Source organism: Apus apus, chromosome 1, assembly GCF_020740795.1.
Source record: "Apus apus isolate bApuApu2 chromosome 1, bApuApu2.pri.cur, whole genome shotgun sequence".
NCBI lineage: Eukaryota > Metazoa > Chordata > Aves > Apodiformes > Apodidae > Apus > Apus apus.
In genome coordinates this window covers 97359491-97374712 of record NC_067282.1, presented here as the reverse complement: position 1 = coordinate 97374712, position 15222 = coordinate 97359491, and positions in this window count along the sequence as shown.

Below are 15222 nucleotides of genomic sequence, written 5' to 3'. Positions count from 1 at the left end.
AACAGAACTGTCCATCCAGATATGTGGGGGGAAAAGCACAGGATTTGCCGTCACATTTTCACTGTCATGCAGACCTCTAACAACTCAGGTTGCTACCTTAAAATCCTAATTTAGCAAATAATAAACAAAAATAACAAAATTAATTAGCAAGGGTATATTTGAAGTTGGGTCCCGGGATGTTGAGATTATTTCTACATTATTTTGTTTCCAAAGAAATACTGACAACAATTAAGTATGGAATGAAAGAAAAATAATAATCAGGAGTAGTTTACAGAAGAGAATTCTTTTGTCTCACACACATGGCTTTGTTATTAGCACTTTGTTATGTGCTCTGTTAAAAATCAAATTTGATCCCTATATTAATGTAGTAAAATACATATTTACATGATAACTCCAGAGGGGTGTAACCATAGAAATACCCTGAGAAAAGGAATTGTAAGGGATTAAGTTTCTTCGTTGTTTGACAGACTGAAATTGCTTTGGTGAGAGGAGTCTGACAGACTTGGTATGAAAGAGGGGAGATGAAAGAGGGGAAATCATAACAACTGGGAGAAGAGTCCAAACTTAGTTACACAAGAACAGTGGAAAGGTATTTCATTTCAGAACTACCACCTGTCGTGGTTGTTGACCTTATCCAGCTGCTGGCCACCCATCCAGCTGCTCTTCCACTCCCTCTCCTTCTTCTCTGCCCCTGGTGCTATAGGATTGCTCCCCACACATTTGTTGTTTTTTTGTTGGTTGGTTGGTTGGTGTTGTGGTTTTTTTCCTTACTCCTTTCTCTCACAACTGCCACACTGTTTTTTTAATCTTTCTTAAACATGTTTTCACAGAGGTGCTACCAGCTTGGCTGCTGGGCTCTGCTTTGGCCAGTGATGCACCCACTTTGGAGCCACCTGGAACCGGCTGTGTCTGGCACAGGGCAGCCCAAGTCTCTTCTCACAGAGGCCACCCCTGCAGCACCCCTCACTTCTAAAACATTAGACTCTGCAGATCTTGGAGACATTCCAATGGGTTTCCAATATTGGCTATGATGGATTTGTTTTTTTCTACCTGTGTCTTGTATCATATGTCTCTCAAAGTCCCCTTCCAGAGAAACAAATATTTTACCTCCAGGTGTCTGCTAACCAAAGCTCAAAAGTACCTATCCCAGCACCCCTGCCCAGTACCAGGGTGCAGTACATCACCCTTCAGCAGCTAACCAAGAAAAAAGCTCAGTGTTTACCTGATGAATATCTGGGTTCCTGTGCTTTGCATAGTCCATGTGTGTGCACTTGTGCACATTCACACATTGTATTCAAGAAAGCCTAGGGTCTCCTAGGGGACATAACCCCTACAACTGGGGGTTACTCTGTGATATGAAATGGAACAGATTGCTGGAGGTGGCAGCCACTCTCCAAGTCCAACCACATGAGAGATACTGTAGTGAAATTTGTACTCAGATTGCTGATTTACAACCTGATCCCATGTTCCAGTAAAATGAATCTTGAGTTCATTTTAAGGGCAACTAACCTCATCAAGCAAGCAATGTACAATAAAGCAAAAAGAGGAAAGGCAATCAAAACTCATTTGTTGTCATGCTCAGCAATCTTCTTCTGACTTACTGAGATGTATTGACCCAACTTGTAAATGAACATGGGCAAGTCCCTTACACTGCACAACCTGCTATAGACAGATAATTGATCAGACAATCAGGGATAGTTAGCCAGATTTCTTATGAGCATGTTACTCTTCAGATATTAAAATGAAAACCATGCAACATGAAACAAAAAGCTACAATCATGTCTGTTTTTTGGCAAAAAATATGTCCAGATGAATGTGCTTGGAGAGAGGGAGCTGTCTGTGGAACACATGGGATTTCGTACCCTTTCTGGTGTTAAGCAGCCTTTTCCAGTGCAGCAGAATCCAAGACCTGCCTCTGTCTGAAGAGCCGAGTGGGACCAGAATGGTGGAACTTGTCCAAAGACCACCTAGTTTCTTGGCTGGGTTGGGTAAAGCTTGCAGCCTTTGCTGGTAGGTTCTCTCCTGGCAATCCCTCCTGTGCTCTGACTCCTGTGCTTAGAAAAGGGAAAAGGTGGATGGGGTTACATTATTATTGAACTCCCATTTCAATCAAGTGTGTTTTTCTGTTAGTATCTTATAAATTACCAGGATTTAAGCCAGATAACTCTGAAATAACTCATGAACTAAATTCTCACAGTGGACCAGAAGGCTTGGATTTAATATTAAAGTTCTTAGGAGGAAATGAGGTGATTCCCTAGACAACAAATCTGGATTTGAACCCCTTTAGTATGTTCAGGATTACAATTACTTTCTTACTTTTTATATCTGGCAAGTTCCAAGAAAAAGGAAGGACTAATTTTGGGAGGAGAGAGAACTTTGCAGAACTATGAAAAGAAATATGCATAATCATCTAAAAACTGACACAAATAAATTGTATTGCAGGCTTCCATGGTTGTTGTCTTTCATTGGCCCTCTTTCAAATTTTCCAGATTTCCTAGTGGAGAGTGTTTTTTTCTTCTCTCATTTGCTGTAGAAAAAAAAATGAAGCCAAGAAATCCTAGCAACACTTGAGTAAAAGAAAACTCCAAAATCAAGCTAGGAACCTTCTGCCCTTCCACAAGCCCCAGACTAAAAGTCTTGCAATTACTGCTGTGAGAAATAAAACAGGTTTCTCAAACGTAGCTTGTTTTCTGTACAGAGATGACCTGTTTTCTAAAAAGGCTGGGTCCACTTTCTCCTGTTACCCTGGAAAACTTATTATTCCTGGAAATCTGAAGATAAGACCACAAATGGGAAGCTTGATGCAGAAATGTCAGAGAAGAGAATTAAAAATTCAGTATTTTAGCTGACAACAAATACAAGGGGGAGGAGGGAAGGAAGAAACATAAATGCTTGTCTGTCAACATTTTAAAGTAGGATTTAAACAACAGCTGAGCAAGGAGATGTTACAATCAGCATTGTCCTAAAACTCGGTGCATCTTCAACCCCCAACCCACACAGACGGAAAGTCCCAATTCATTTGAAATGAAAACTGAGCCCTTGAGACCTGCAACTGACAGAGTTCCCAGGGTAATGCTCAACTTGTCATAGTGCTAAGCCAGCTCAGACCTTCCTTCAGGGTGATCCATTGCATGCTGGTAGGATAAAGGGAACCAGAGCTCGTGGGCCATTAAAAAGCAGCTCTAGTAACACTTCCAGCTTCAGGCCTAGGAAATACACCTGCACAAATGTGTCTCAAAAAATAAGCTATCCTATCCATCTTATAGTATCTCACCTAGCTGTGACTTAAATAATCTAGATTTCTTGTCTGTTAATTAGAAAGACAGAAATACATTTGAAGAGAGACGCATTTAGTCTGTTTTTCATTTAAAAATGGGAGGAAATCTCATTGGAAATGCCTATTTTTCTCTCCAGGAAGAAACTCAGATAATTGCTTATATGAGACACCTACCTTGCAATTAGGCAAGATAAATCCCACTGACAATTATGATCTTAGGAAGACTCACAGAAAATCTCCTCTTCTCTTCTGGGACCCCCGGGTGTAATTAAAATAATTCCTTGTGGTTGTGGGAACAAACTCTTCATCCTAGAAAGAAAAGCTGCTTAAGAGACACAGTTTATGAATGTTTGTGTACCACTCACATACCATGGCCAAACCTGTTAAGTACCTAAGCCTGGGCACTGACAATGCAGATTTTCATTAAGGACTTGTTTAAACAAGAGCAACACTGTGAAATCAAATATGGGTTGAAGAGCAGAAGCTAGATACAGAAACTATTTACATATACACAGCTCTTGAGTATTCCTACATTTTCAAACATTAAAAAGATGGTCATATTTTAAGTCCTAATATCTTGCATACCCCAGGGATCATGAAGATATTTTCTACCAGTTGTCAGGAAAAAAAACATGTGAAGGTCCTTGAGTCAACTTTAAACTTAGTTGTTGTTCACTTAACCCAGTATTCAGCTGCGAAGTGTCAGCTTCTTAGCACAGCTGGAGGGAAGGCTGAAAGTAGTTGAAGACTACAGTTATATTCCTGCTGACCTCAGGGCAGCTGGACTGTGAGTTGTTTCCATCAGTGTGATAGTTACTTGCCAACTTCCAAGACCCTCTTCTGACGGGGGTGGATTTTGTAGCTGTGAGACTGTTTTGTGTCATGAAAGTGGCGTAATGAAGTAAGATGATATCATAGTGCTGACCCAGAGTTTCTATGGAAGCTGGGTGCAAAGAGTTATGACTCCCCTGTGGAAGAACAACACTTTACACAGCTCAGCAAGCAGATAACATGCAAAGACAGCTTTTATTGAAAAACTACAAGCCAAGAAGCAATGACAGAAAGAGGGAGAGAGGTCACCTCTTACATTGCTCATCACAAGAGCTGTATATGAAAGACTGATTTTTTCCCCTTCAAGGCTGAGCATCTTAACTGGCCAACACTGTTTACCACTTCACAGCTGGCAGCACATTAAGATGACTGAAGTCTTTGTCAAAGGCGGAATTCATCTCGGCAGGTAAAGCATCCTGAGGAAAGAGCTGGTCTAAACTGGCTCCTGCTGCAGTCAGTCGGGGAGGATCAACAGCAGAGATGCACACTGGTGCCATAGGCAAAAAGAAACCTGAATTATTTCCCATTAGAATCAAGTTGTTACAAAAGACAGAGGGTCTAGGGGAGAGAAGATGCCAAATTCAATGAATATGGCAGATTTTCCATGAACTCTGTTTAGTCCATTCGAAATTTTACTCTCTTTTTTTTAGCCAAGGGAAGTGGGACACAGCTTGGTTTTATATAACAGATAGATAGATATGTATACAAATAAAGATATGTGTCAAGTATGGAGGATAAAACAAAAATATAATCCTTTTTACCTGCTTCATTTAATCCTGGTCCAGGAGCAGCCAAGAAGGAGAAAACATGTTCTGCAATAAAGATGAGCAGAACCAAGACTAGAGTGTTCTTTGAGACTGAAAGCTAGAGGAAAAGTGAATGTTTTCTCTGAAGTATCTGCATTGCCAGCACTAGAAAATGCTCAGGATTTCATAAAGTCACTGTGGGGATAATTTGGCCAAAGACGGCACTTGAAAGACAAATTACCCTGAACTAGACACTGTCCTGAACTCTCAGACTAGCTTGTTCCCAGGAAGCTGATAGATAAGCTGAACATGAGAGCAAAACTAATAAAGGAAAGGTGAAACTGAGTCTCAAACAGAGGGTTTGAACATGGTCTGTACGACACAGCCACAAAACAGGGATTAGGCAGGATTATCAGAACTTGATGCTCCATGTCTGCACAACTGCAAATTTCTCCCGAAGCAGACTGGAGTTCATAGAGGAGATAGTGTCCTGCCGAAGAAAAAACATTCAAGTCCTGCAGTAATTCAGCATTTCATATACACTGTCAAATAATTTTGTATGCCTACTAGCTGTGTTTAAACCAAGGAAATAAAGCAACACATGTTACCAAGTTGATAACAAAAGTGATCTGATTTCCCTGTGTGACCCAGTGTTCAGCTTTTGTAGAAGTTTAGTTGTACATAAATGAATTTAACAAATACAGCTCTTGTGCTGACAGCCCTCTTAAATGAGTACAGAAGTATGAATACCTGTGTAACTACTGCTGTCAGCTACAGCTACACAACTGCATTCACCTCCCCAGACCTGCACTGTTTTCCCTGTATTTGTATAAAACATATATTTATATGGAGCAACAGAAAACATTAACGATTTATAAAGAACTATCATTAAGGTGTACCTAAACTTAGTAGGCTAAAATAGCTGCAGTGAACATTCAATGATAACTTGTATATTTAGAAGTGTAAAGGCTACACCAGTGTTTCATTTCTACTGCAGTCAAATAATATTTTCTTCCCATCATCTTCAGTACTGAGTTTGTCTATTCCTTATCCAACTTTTCTATAACCTTCTGTGCTGAGCAGCTCCTGGTCTCCACTGAAACCACTTTTAGAGTTCTTTCATTCTTCCTTATGTCTAGGTACTTCAGAAAGCCATGGAAATTTCTTTTATTCATCAAGAGGGATGGGAAGGCCTAAAACCAGCAATTAAACCAAATCCAAACGTACAATTTCTCAACAGGCAGGAAGCAAAGCCAGAAAAACAGTCTAGAGAGCAGAGGAGGCCCCAGTCTTACAGTAGCACCTGTTCAGTCGTGCTACCTGTCTGAGACAATCAGTCAAACCCTCAATTATAACATGTAAATATGTATCTTGTGCAGCACTTATGTAGTTGACTTTTGAAGTACCAGCCATCTGTTCTAAATGTTAATAACACCTTCCTGCAGCTTATTTTGCTGTTTTGAAATTTGATTTGTCCTAAACATCAGTGTTTACTTGCATTGTCCATATTCTTTATGCTTTTCAAACACCCTTCTACTTTGTTTACAATACTCTTTCTTTTGGAGAAGTATGTTGCTTTGCTGTACTACTGTATTATACTGTGGCATGCTACTCAATCTTTATTTAAAGAAAATCAGCTATGGATATTGATGCAGTTATGTATCTGCTAAGGAGGTATTTAGAGTGAAAAACAAAACAAGATCAGCTGGGAATTACGATATATCACACAAACTACTTCTTCAGGGATGTTTCTATGTTTGATGTGGTATCAAGCAACTGGGCTGTTTCACCAGACGGACAGATGGGCTTTCCTGAGAAAATATACATAGATCTTAAGTATATACCTAAATCCATGTTCTTCAGTCATCCTCATAGCCTTCATGTTTTCACTCTGATGTTAGTCAAAAGAAAATCCATGGCTTTTTCAGGCCAGGCTGCACAGCTGTGGGGAGGTCTGGAGTGGAGCATAGTTCACAGCCGAGTCCATAAAAACAGTGTAGTTGTAGATGTCTTGAGTTATAGAGGTTTCAGGAATTAAACCCAAACTTGCCCAAAGACAGTATAAGTGTAGCCCCAGAGGACTATATAGGACACGTATCAAAGATAATTCTGACTCTCAGTGACAAACACATAAAGCCAGAAACCACTTTGTTCTGGCAAACCAAGTCCCTCTCTCTCCCTCTGTCTCTTTAAACTCCCTCCACTCAGACTTGAACAGGTAGGTGAGGAGGGTCAGCACACGTGTGCTGGCACTATCCAGAGTAGGTAAGCTCTCCCTGGGGAAAAAGAGACAGCTGAGCTCAGGTTAGAACAATCCCCAGGCTGCTGCAACCAGACACAAATCTTTCATAATTAGCTTCCTGGCAACTCCAGGCACAGAAGACTTTGGCTGCAGCAGAGACTCTGACCCCAACTGCCCTGTAGTTCCCGAAGTATTTCTGCATCTGAAAAGTTTCAGGTCTCATTTTCACCATTAACCCTTTCTTGCTGAAGGAATTGCTGGTCAGGTCAAAGGGAAGTGTGATTTCATACCCCAAAGCTGCTATTTCTTTAAAATAATACTACAAAGGAAATGTATAATCTGTTTGATCTGTGAAATTCACACCACCTATACTGTGATGGAGTCAGCCATGAGAAAACAACCCAACAAAATCTGAAGGTTGATGGAACCTCTGAACACTACCTTTTTTTCCTGGTGGTGAGACAGAGAGGCCTGAGACAGAGCTAGCAGTACAACTTGCAGGAGAGCTTAAGAGATGAAAATGAACTAGTTCTAGCCTCTATGACAAATAATATCTATGCTCAGTAAAAGTTTCAGACAAATGGGGGAATGAAAACAAAACAAATATTGCAGCAACATATCCTCTTCTTTCCTCAGTAAGGGATGCCTAGCATTTTCTGCCAAGCCGACAGGCTCCCCAGCAGCATCTATTGTGGTTCTCCTTGCTCATTCATGTGGACAAGCAATGATTATTGACAATTAGCATCTCTCTTGATGAAGCCAAATTAAGTGCTGTGAAAAACCCAAAAGCCGTACTAAAAAAAAAAAAAAAAAAAAAGGAAGAAGGGAAAGAAAGTGCACACTGGCTAAGCTAGCATGCATGTCATTTAGATATTTTGTAATTGAAAAGCTACCTGGGCTTTGCTTTCTGACTTACTCAACAAAACCTTATTAAATGAGGCTCCAGGTGAAATACAGTAGTGATTAACACAGTATCCCACTGTGATAAAGCACAGTACTGTAGGGAGGTAGGAAATTAGTAGGTAGCAGAGACATTCACAACAGTAAAATGCAAGTTCAAAATAGGATTTCTGATTCATAGGCACAGTGCTCCAAAGGAAACAGATACAGTCATTATCTGTACTGGTTTGAACTTTGGCTACCTTACAGTCCTCTACCATCTGGGGAAAGCGAAGTCACAAGGTAGTACAGACGTATTGCCAGTACTTCTGTACTACATTCATCACTGTGATTTCTGAGCAGCTTTCTAATGCTAGATCAAATGTTAGGAAGTGATGTGCAGAGAGGAAGGAAGAGCAAAGGGAGTTAGTTTGCTTGCCATCAAAGAGCACAGTGGCACTCAGTCCCAGAACTCAGCACTTCTTGGTTGTTTCACCAGTTGGGGTCCACTTGCAAGGTCACAAATCCTGAAAAGCAGGAAGGGCACTGGCAGAAGGAAGGTGCACACATGTTCATGCATTAGGAGGAGGACATGGCATACATCTGAAGCCAGAGGACTGGTTCCTCCCAAGGCAGTTTCTTTAATTGCAAGTCCTGCTAGGGGGTACAAGCATACAGGTACTCAGCAGGGCCACAGCTTCCCCTTGTTCTGGGGGTGGTAGTTCAAACAGGTCTCCGTGCTGTCATGGGACCTGCAGAGAAACAATAGCCCCTACACTAAAAGTGTGCTAGCTGGCAACACCACAGCAGAGGATCAGGAGATTATTCCCAAAATATTTGAGATCAGCATTTGACACCATGCTTGTGGCCAGAAAGCTCTGTGAGATACTGTTTCTGCCTTCAGTTTAGGATTCCATCTGCAAACCTTCTCTAGAGCTTTGTGATTTTGTCTTACTTGATCAGAGCTGACCATTTGCTAAAGAAAAGTGTGGGCTGACCCTCCCGCTGAGTCATGAGGTTCAGACTGAACTCCCTTGCTTTCTAAACTCCTTCTCAGAGAGGAGTCTGGGTGCAGCTGGATCCAGTCTTAAAAGAAAAGTTTGGACACTAGGTTCTGTCAGAGTCTGTTTATTGCAACTCAAGCTGGGTACCTCCAAAGAGGAACCCCAATCATACTTTACCTGTGCCTTTTAAGGCCTCACAATCTGACCACATGCTTGATCATGTAATACGCATGTGACTGTTCATTCATTTACCTTCCATAATACTTACATCTTCCCTTCGTGATTTGTTTTGCCCTCCTCTATCCAAGGGTCTGTGCAAGGGTCTCTGTTCACCTTCAGTCACTTTTTGTCAGGACTGTTTCTCTGAGTTCACCTCTGGTTACTTCTTGTTGGGATAATTCTTCAACAGGCCAGTTTATCAAACCTAAGTTTCAATTAAACCATCTTACTATCATGTAAAACAATATTGACTAATCATCTGGCTGTCTGTGTCTCGTTTCATTGTTGTTCCAGGTAGTCACAGTAGAAGTTTCATTAAGGTTTCCTCACAAGAGTTCAATTGAAGCTTCATTTCTTTTTTCAGCCTAAGGCCTTATCTCTTCAGCTACCCATGCTAAGTTAAGTCATTTTGTCAAGCAGTTTTCAGTTTGCACAATTCTTAAACATTTATACAATTTATTCCAATATTCCTTGGATCAATCTACTAATCCAAATGCTCCTGTAGTGAATCAATCTCTACTTTCAAAACTGTCTCAGCAGCCCACAGAGGACAAAACTTAACTTGCCTACAGAGTGCAGTCTAGGCACCAGGCAGAGTGACAAAAGACATCCAGAAACTCAGGACATGAAGACTGGAGCTAGCAGCAAAGAAGCTGTGAGGAACTGTCCCACGTTGGCAAAACCAACTGCACCCTGTAAGCTGCTTAACTACCTTCAGCACTGGTCCATGCCAGCCAGGAGTGCTCATTCACTCAGCAGCTGCATCTCAACTGAAGTAGTAAACTAACAGATGACAGTTTAAACAGGACCTTGAGCCTTATCAATCGTCACAGAGCTGTAATTGCCAGAATTACTAGCAGAATAGGGGTTTGGAAGAAGATTGCCAGTCATATGCAGGCTGGTGACTAAGTCTGTTCTGAAATCTTCCTTCTCCTACAGGGAACAGCTCACCAGATTCAGCTGGGCAAGTCTTGGCTTGGCTGTTCCTTGTGCATGTATATGCATGGTTCAGACATAACAGCAGGTAAGGAGCCTTGCTGGGCTAAGGTTTGTGCCAAAGTACACAATGTAGACCCATTTTTGTCAATTCTCACTGCTATAGAATCCTTATTAGGAATCATGAGAAGGATACTGTGTACACAGAGGAGAGTTAAAGCATTACAAGTCCGACAGAAACGTACAAAAACTAGAGCATTAGCATCGCCTGAAAGCTCAGGTGGGCACATGGGTTAACTCAGGTGTGTTCAGCTCATAAGAACACTTAAAAGGGAATGCCCATGTGCTTCAAAACAGCAGAAGCACTCTTGTGGATGGACTCTGACCTTGGAAGGAAATTTGGCTGACTATGTGTGTGCCCAGCAGTGAGAGGACATAGGTATCAGATTGCTGGCAGTGAAAAAGTGTCCTGTACTGTAAGCACCTAGAGAACACATGCTGCCCAGTTTCCACAGAGCGACTGCACTCTCGGCAGGCTGCATCTGTATATCAAAATATATGCATCCTCTCAACATGGCAACACAACCAAGGAAAAGATGTTGTAGGGTAATTAGCTTCACAGAGCTACGGTTTGTTTTGTTTGTTGGTTTTGGTTTTTGGGTTTTTTTTGTGTGTGTGTGTGTGGGGGGTTTTTTGTGGTTTTTGTTTTTGTTTTTTTTTTAAATGTATGCTTAGAAAAGCACGGCACATGAAAGTGGAAGAAAGAACAAGTGGCAGGCACCAGTGCCCCCATGTCTCTCTCCTCAGGTACCATCTTCTTTGTCATCCTGCTCTTCAAAGTAAGAAGTTCTGCTGGGTGGGAGACTTCAGCAGTGTGAGCACAGCTCTGCCGCAGGGCACCACTAGGCAGATGTCACCAAGACCAAACTGAGGGCAAGAAGAGATGCATCAACCTCCAGTTGAGGTCTCAGGCTCTGAAGGCTCCTGAAACATACTCGTTGGAAACAAGCTGAAAAACAAATCAGAAAATATGCAAATGTTAGCAGAGCAAGAGTCTTTTAATACAAACATCCCCCTCTAACTAAGTGCTTCTTCCCTCCTGCTTGAGCATTCCTGTCTCTGCTCCTTCTTACCTCCATGGCCTCTATCCAGCTTTTTCTGCCTTCTGCCCTCAGCTAGTGCAGTCAGCAGCTGCACAAACTTCACTGTTGGCCATATTTGTTCTGATTTTCTATAGATGAAAGGGTAGGTAGGTGCCTATCTTTATCTCTGATTCTTCAGATTCCTCGGTGTTCGTACAGTCTTACAAGGGCCAAGGTCACCTCTAGCAAGCAGCACATACGCCACCAGCTCAGTTGCATGCACCAGCAACTACAGCCTGCTGATGTGATTCATGTACTAGGCAACCCAGCAAACCGTCTCCCTCTTTGCATGTCTGGGTATGCTGGTGTCATGCTAAACATTTGGAGTGATCAAACGGAGCAGGACTGAATCCCCACAGGTATCAAGTATGCTTTCTGTTCAGTCCTGAAGCAGGGATAATGGTGGGTAAAATCATTCCTCTCTTCTACAGATTACTTTCTAGAACTCTCAGCGTGAGAAAAGGATCAAGCAAACACCCCAGGACTCCTTGATTATTTGGCATGCATTCTTTAACTTATTTCCTGCTTTGTTTTAGCTATATATTCCATAATAAAAATAATGGGGGTGGGGGGACGGGAGGAGAAGGCAGAATCAGCATGAAAAATGTTATGTTGAGTCAGAAAATTGATCCTATTTTAATCAAGAAAAGAGGACTTGCTAAATCTAATGAAATATAGTGATGATCATTATTAATTTAGTGTAACAAAACAGCAGTTTCTGCTTAGGAGATAACTAGTGGATTCATACCCATATTTAATTTTCAAACTAATAATTTCTTCCTTACTTATTCATAACAATTGAGGAATGGCTGCTGCCAAATTAAGAAAAATGCACCCCCAGGAATTTAGTTTTGTTCATTTGGGCTTTTCTGAACATAGAAGGTGATGTTTTTACTAAGACATGAGCGAAGTTCTCTACAAACTGAAATCCTCACTGACCATGATTCTCATAATTTCTGAGAAAATCAGTGAGAATCAGTTATCTAGGCAAATTCTTTCAAAATGAAATCCTATTCCTTAGTTAGACTAAGTCCACGTGGTGTTCATCAACAGCATAATCTTATGTAAGTTTATATAGCTTAGATCTGATATACTGGGCCTTATGGTACTATCCTTTTCTAAAGAGAGGTCTTCACTACAACTGTCTCAAAACTGATGGCATATATTTTGCAGATTTCTGTACAGCAGCTAATGTTGTTGGGAAGCTTAAAATAGCACCTTTAGTGCCTTGGGAAATACAGGAGTGTTGGGAGTGTTCATTGTACCTTATTATAGGCACCTACCCTAGATGTCTAGTCTTCTCAGGCCATGCCAGAGTTACTGGAGAAAGACAGGCTTCTTTGACAGTGGTCCAGAGTGAGTAGCTCAGGTTTTGAATTGTACTCTCTCCCCCCAAAAAACCTCTCTCACTTTACAAAAGACAATCAATTCCTAATACTAAATCCCTTTGCTTCTTTGTTTTGGCTTACTTGCTTCAGGCACAGCTTTCAAACCTGAATGTCCAGCAGTATCCCTCAATCTATAGCTGAGCATGAGAACACTTGTTCTTCCTATGAGAAATGTGTGCATATTCAAGTCTTATTCTGCAGCAGAGTAAAATCAGGCTTCTTCAAGTCTTTTGGGAAAGAGAGAGCAGGTTGTCTGAGAAAGGTCAGATAATCAGTGGCTGCGGGATGCAAAGTAGCCAGGGTCAACCTTCTCTGCTACATGCTCTGTAGTAGACACTATGCTTCCCAGGTGACAGCCTGAGCCTTTCCTTTAGGATATTTTGGAAGGAAGAGATGTATCTTGCTCTTGGTATCCTCCCTTTTACCTCTTGTCTTCTATCTCTTAGATTCTTTTCTGGACTAGAAACACGTAGGCTGATTAACATGTGTGATTTCTGAAAGCAGTGTATGCCTGAAAATGTCCCAATTTTTCACACATTTGACAAAAACCACTTCCAAAACCTGAAATACTCCAACTTGTTCAATTCTTACATCAATATTTAAATATTCAAGCCAGAATGTCCCTCTTTTCAGAGGTAGTGAACACCCCAAAATTCAGGCTAAGTACCTAACGTTTTGCATTTGAACATGCCCAGGAAACTGAAGTCTGGTAGTTCACATAATTGTCTTAGAAGAAAAAAGGATGTTTGAGTATTTTTAAATGCAAGAAATCACTGGCTACAGCAAACCATTGGAGAGCCTAATTCACTAAATAAAAGGTCTTTCCATTTATAAAAACAATAGCTTTAAAAGATAATGACTGTTTCTATTCAGCTCACATAAAGGTATTTCATAGAGTTTTACATCTCAAGACATTTAATACTATTTTTATTATGCCAGTTTAGTGTTATTGTCATTAACTTCATCTATTCCTACTTGCTATTTAAACCCTTAACTTAAACCCCCATAAGTGGGAAAACGAGGCATTATATATGAAATGTCTAATAACCATGTCTACAGAGAGAGACAATAAATAGCATTTTGATGGAGAGTAAAAGAATATTTAAAGAGACAGGCTTATGAAATGAGTGGGAGTGGAGGCTCACGATCATATTTGATACTTCTGAGGTTATGACTGAGCATTAATTTTTACTTCTAAAGAGGCAGGAATAGTACTGCAGACTGTAAGTGAATTAATTTCTACAATTACTTCACTAATAGAAAATGCTGATCAAGCTCACTGCGATTTTGATCATTAGAATGGACCAGTTAATATATTAACAGGTCTTTAGTCTGTAATTTAAAATGAGCAGAAGAATCACTAGTAAAAAGGCTGAAATGAGGCCACAGCATTGCATTGTTTTTCCACAGACAGCAAGCATAAGCTATTCTGATGTCCTAAGAAGATAAACTAAAAACATCTCTTCACCTTATAACCCAGCTGCTCAATAGATTTATTAGGATGCCGAAACAGTTCCTGGCAGTGAACAGATAAACAATAATCTTCCATGCATACCAATTAAAAGGTGAATCAATTAGTCTTCCTTAATGGGATTCTGCTTCACAACAAAACCACAGCTGGTTTATTTCAAAATAAGAGAGCATGGAGCCTGAAAAACACTCCGAGCAGAATGAAATGCTGGCTGCCAAACATTTTTTTAATCCCAGGCCTACTTCTTGGAATTAAAAGAGCAAAATGTACTGCTATGAAAAAACTCTGTGTCCTTGAAATAGATTATTATTTGTATCACCAGACAGTGTATTTCTACTACACTAGACCCACCATACTCTTATAAGACAGCTAATTAAGTTACTGGAGAGCACTCACTCATTAAAAATATCCGTTCCAAATCATTAGAATCTTGACCTGTTTTCTCATTATCCAGTGAGACTTGTTCAAAACATTTAGACAAAAACGTTCAAACAAACCAGCTGCCTTTCTGTAAGTTTCACACTGCTGTTCATACTGGGAGTCAAACTTTGCTTGCCTTGCTGTGCTGATTCTCAGCTTTGGATCAATACAAGATCTCCCTTCCTCCCCACAATACTATCACACACAATAACTGGGCTGACCCTTGTTGTTTCTTTCCATCCTTTCAAGGCCTGCTTTCCAATGACTTACCCTTTTCTTTTTTCCCTCTGGTCCGTGTAAATGCACCATACATTTTTCCCTAAGTTTTCTTCCTACCCACTTCTGCTCCTTCACAGCACAGGTCGTCATGTACCCTGTAGGCTGGGCCATCCCTAATGTAGATATCTACATTATTTCTATCCTATATATTACTCATAATTATCCATATCTATAACAAATGCTCTTTTATATGACTAAACTCTTCCATGTGAGGTTATTGACACCAACTCCAGGAATAAAAATATTTTCAGCCTGCACCCCCAGAGAATCATAGAATGGTTTGGGTTGGAAGGGACCTTAAAGATCATCTAGTTTCAACCCCCCTACATGGGCAGGGACACCTCCCACTAGATCAGGTTGCTCAAGGCCCCATCCAACCTTCCTTGTG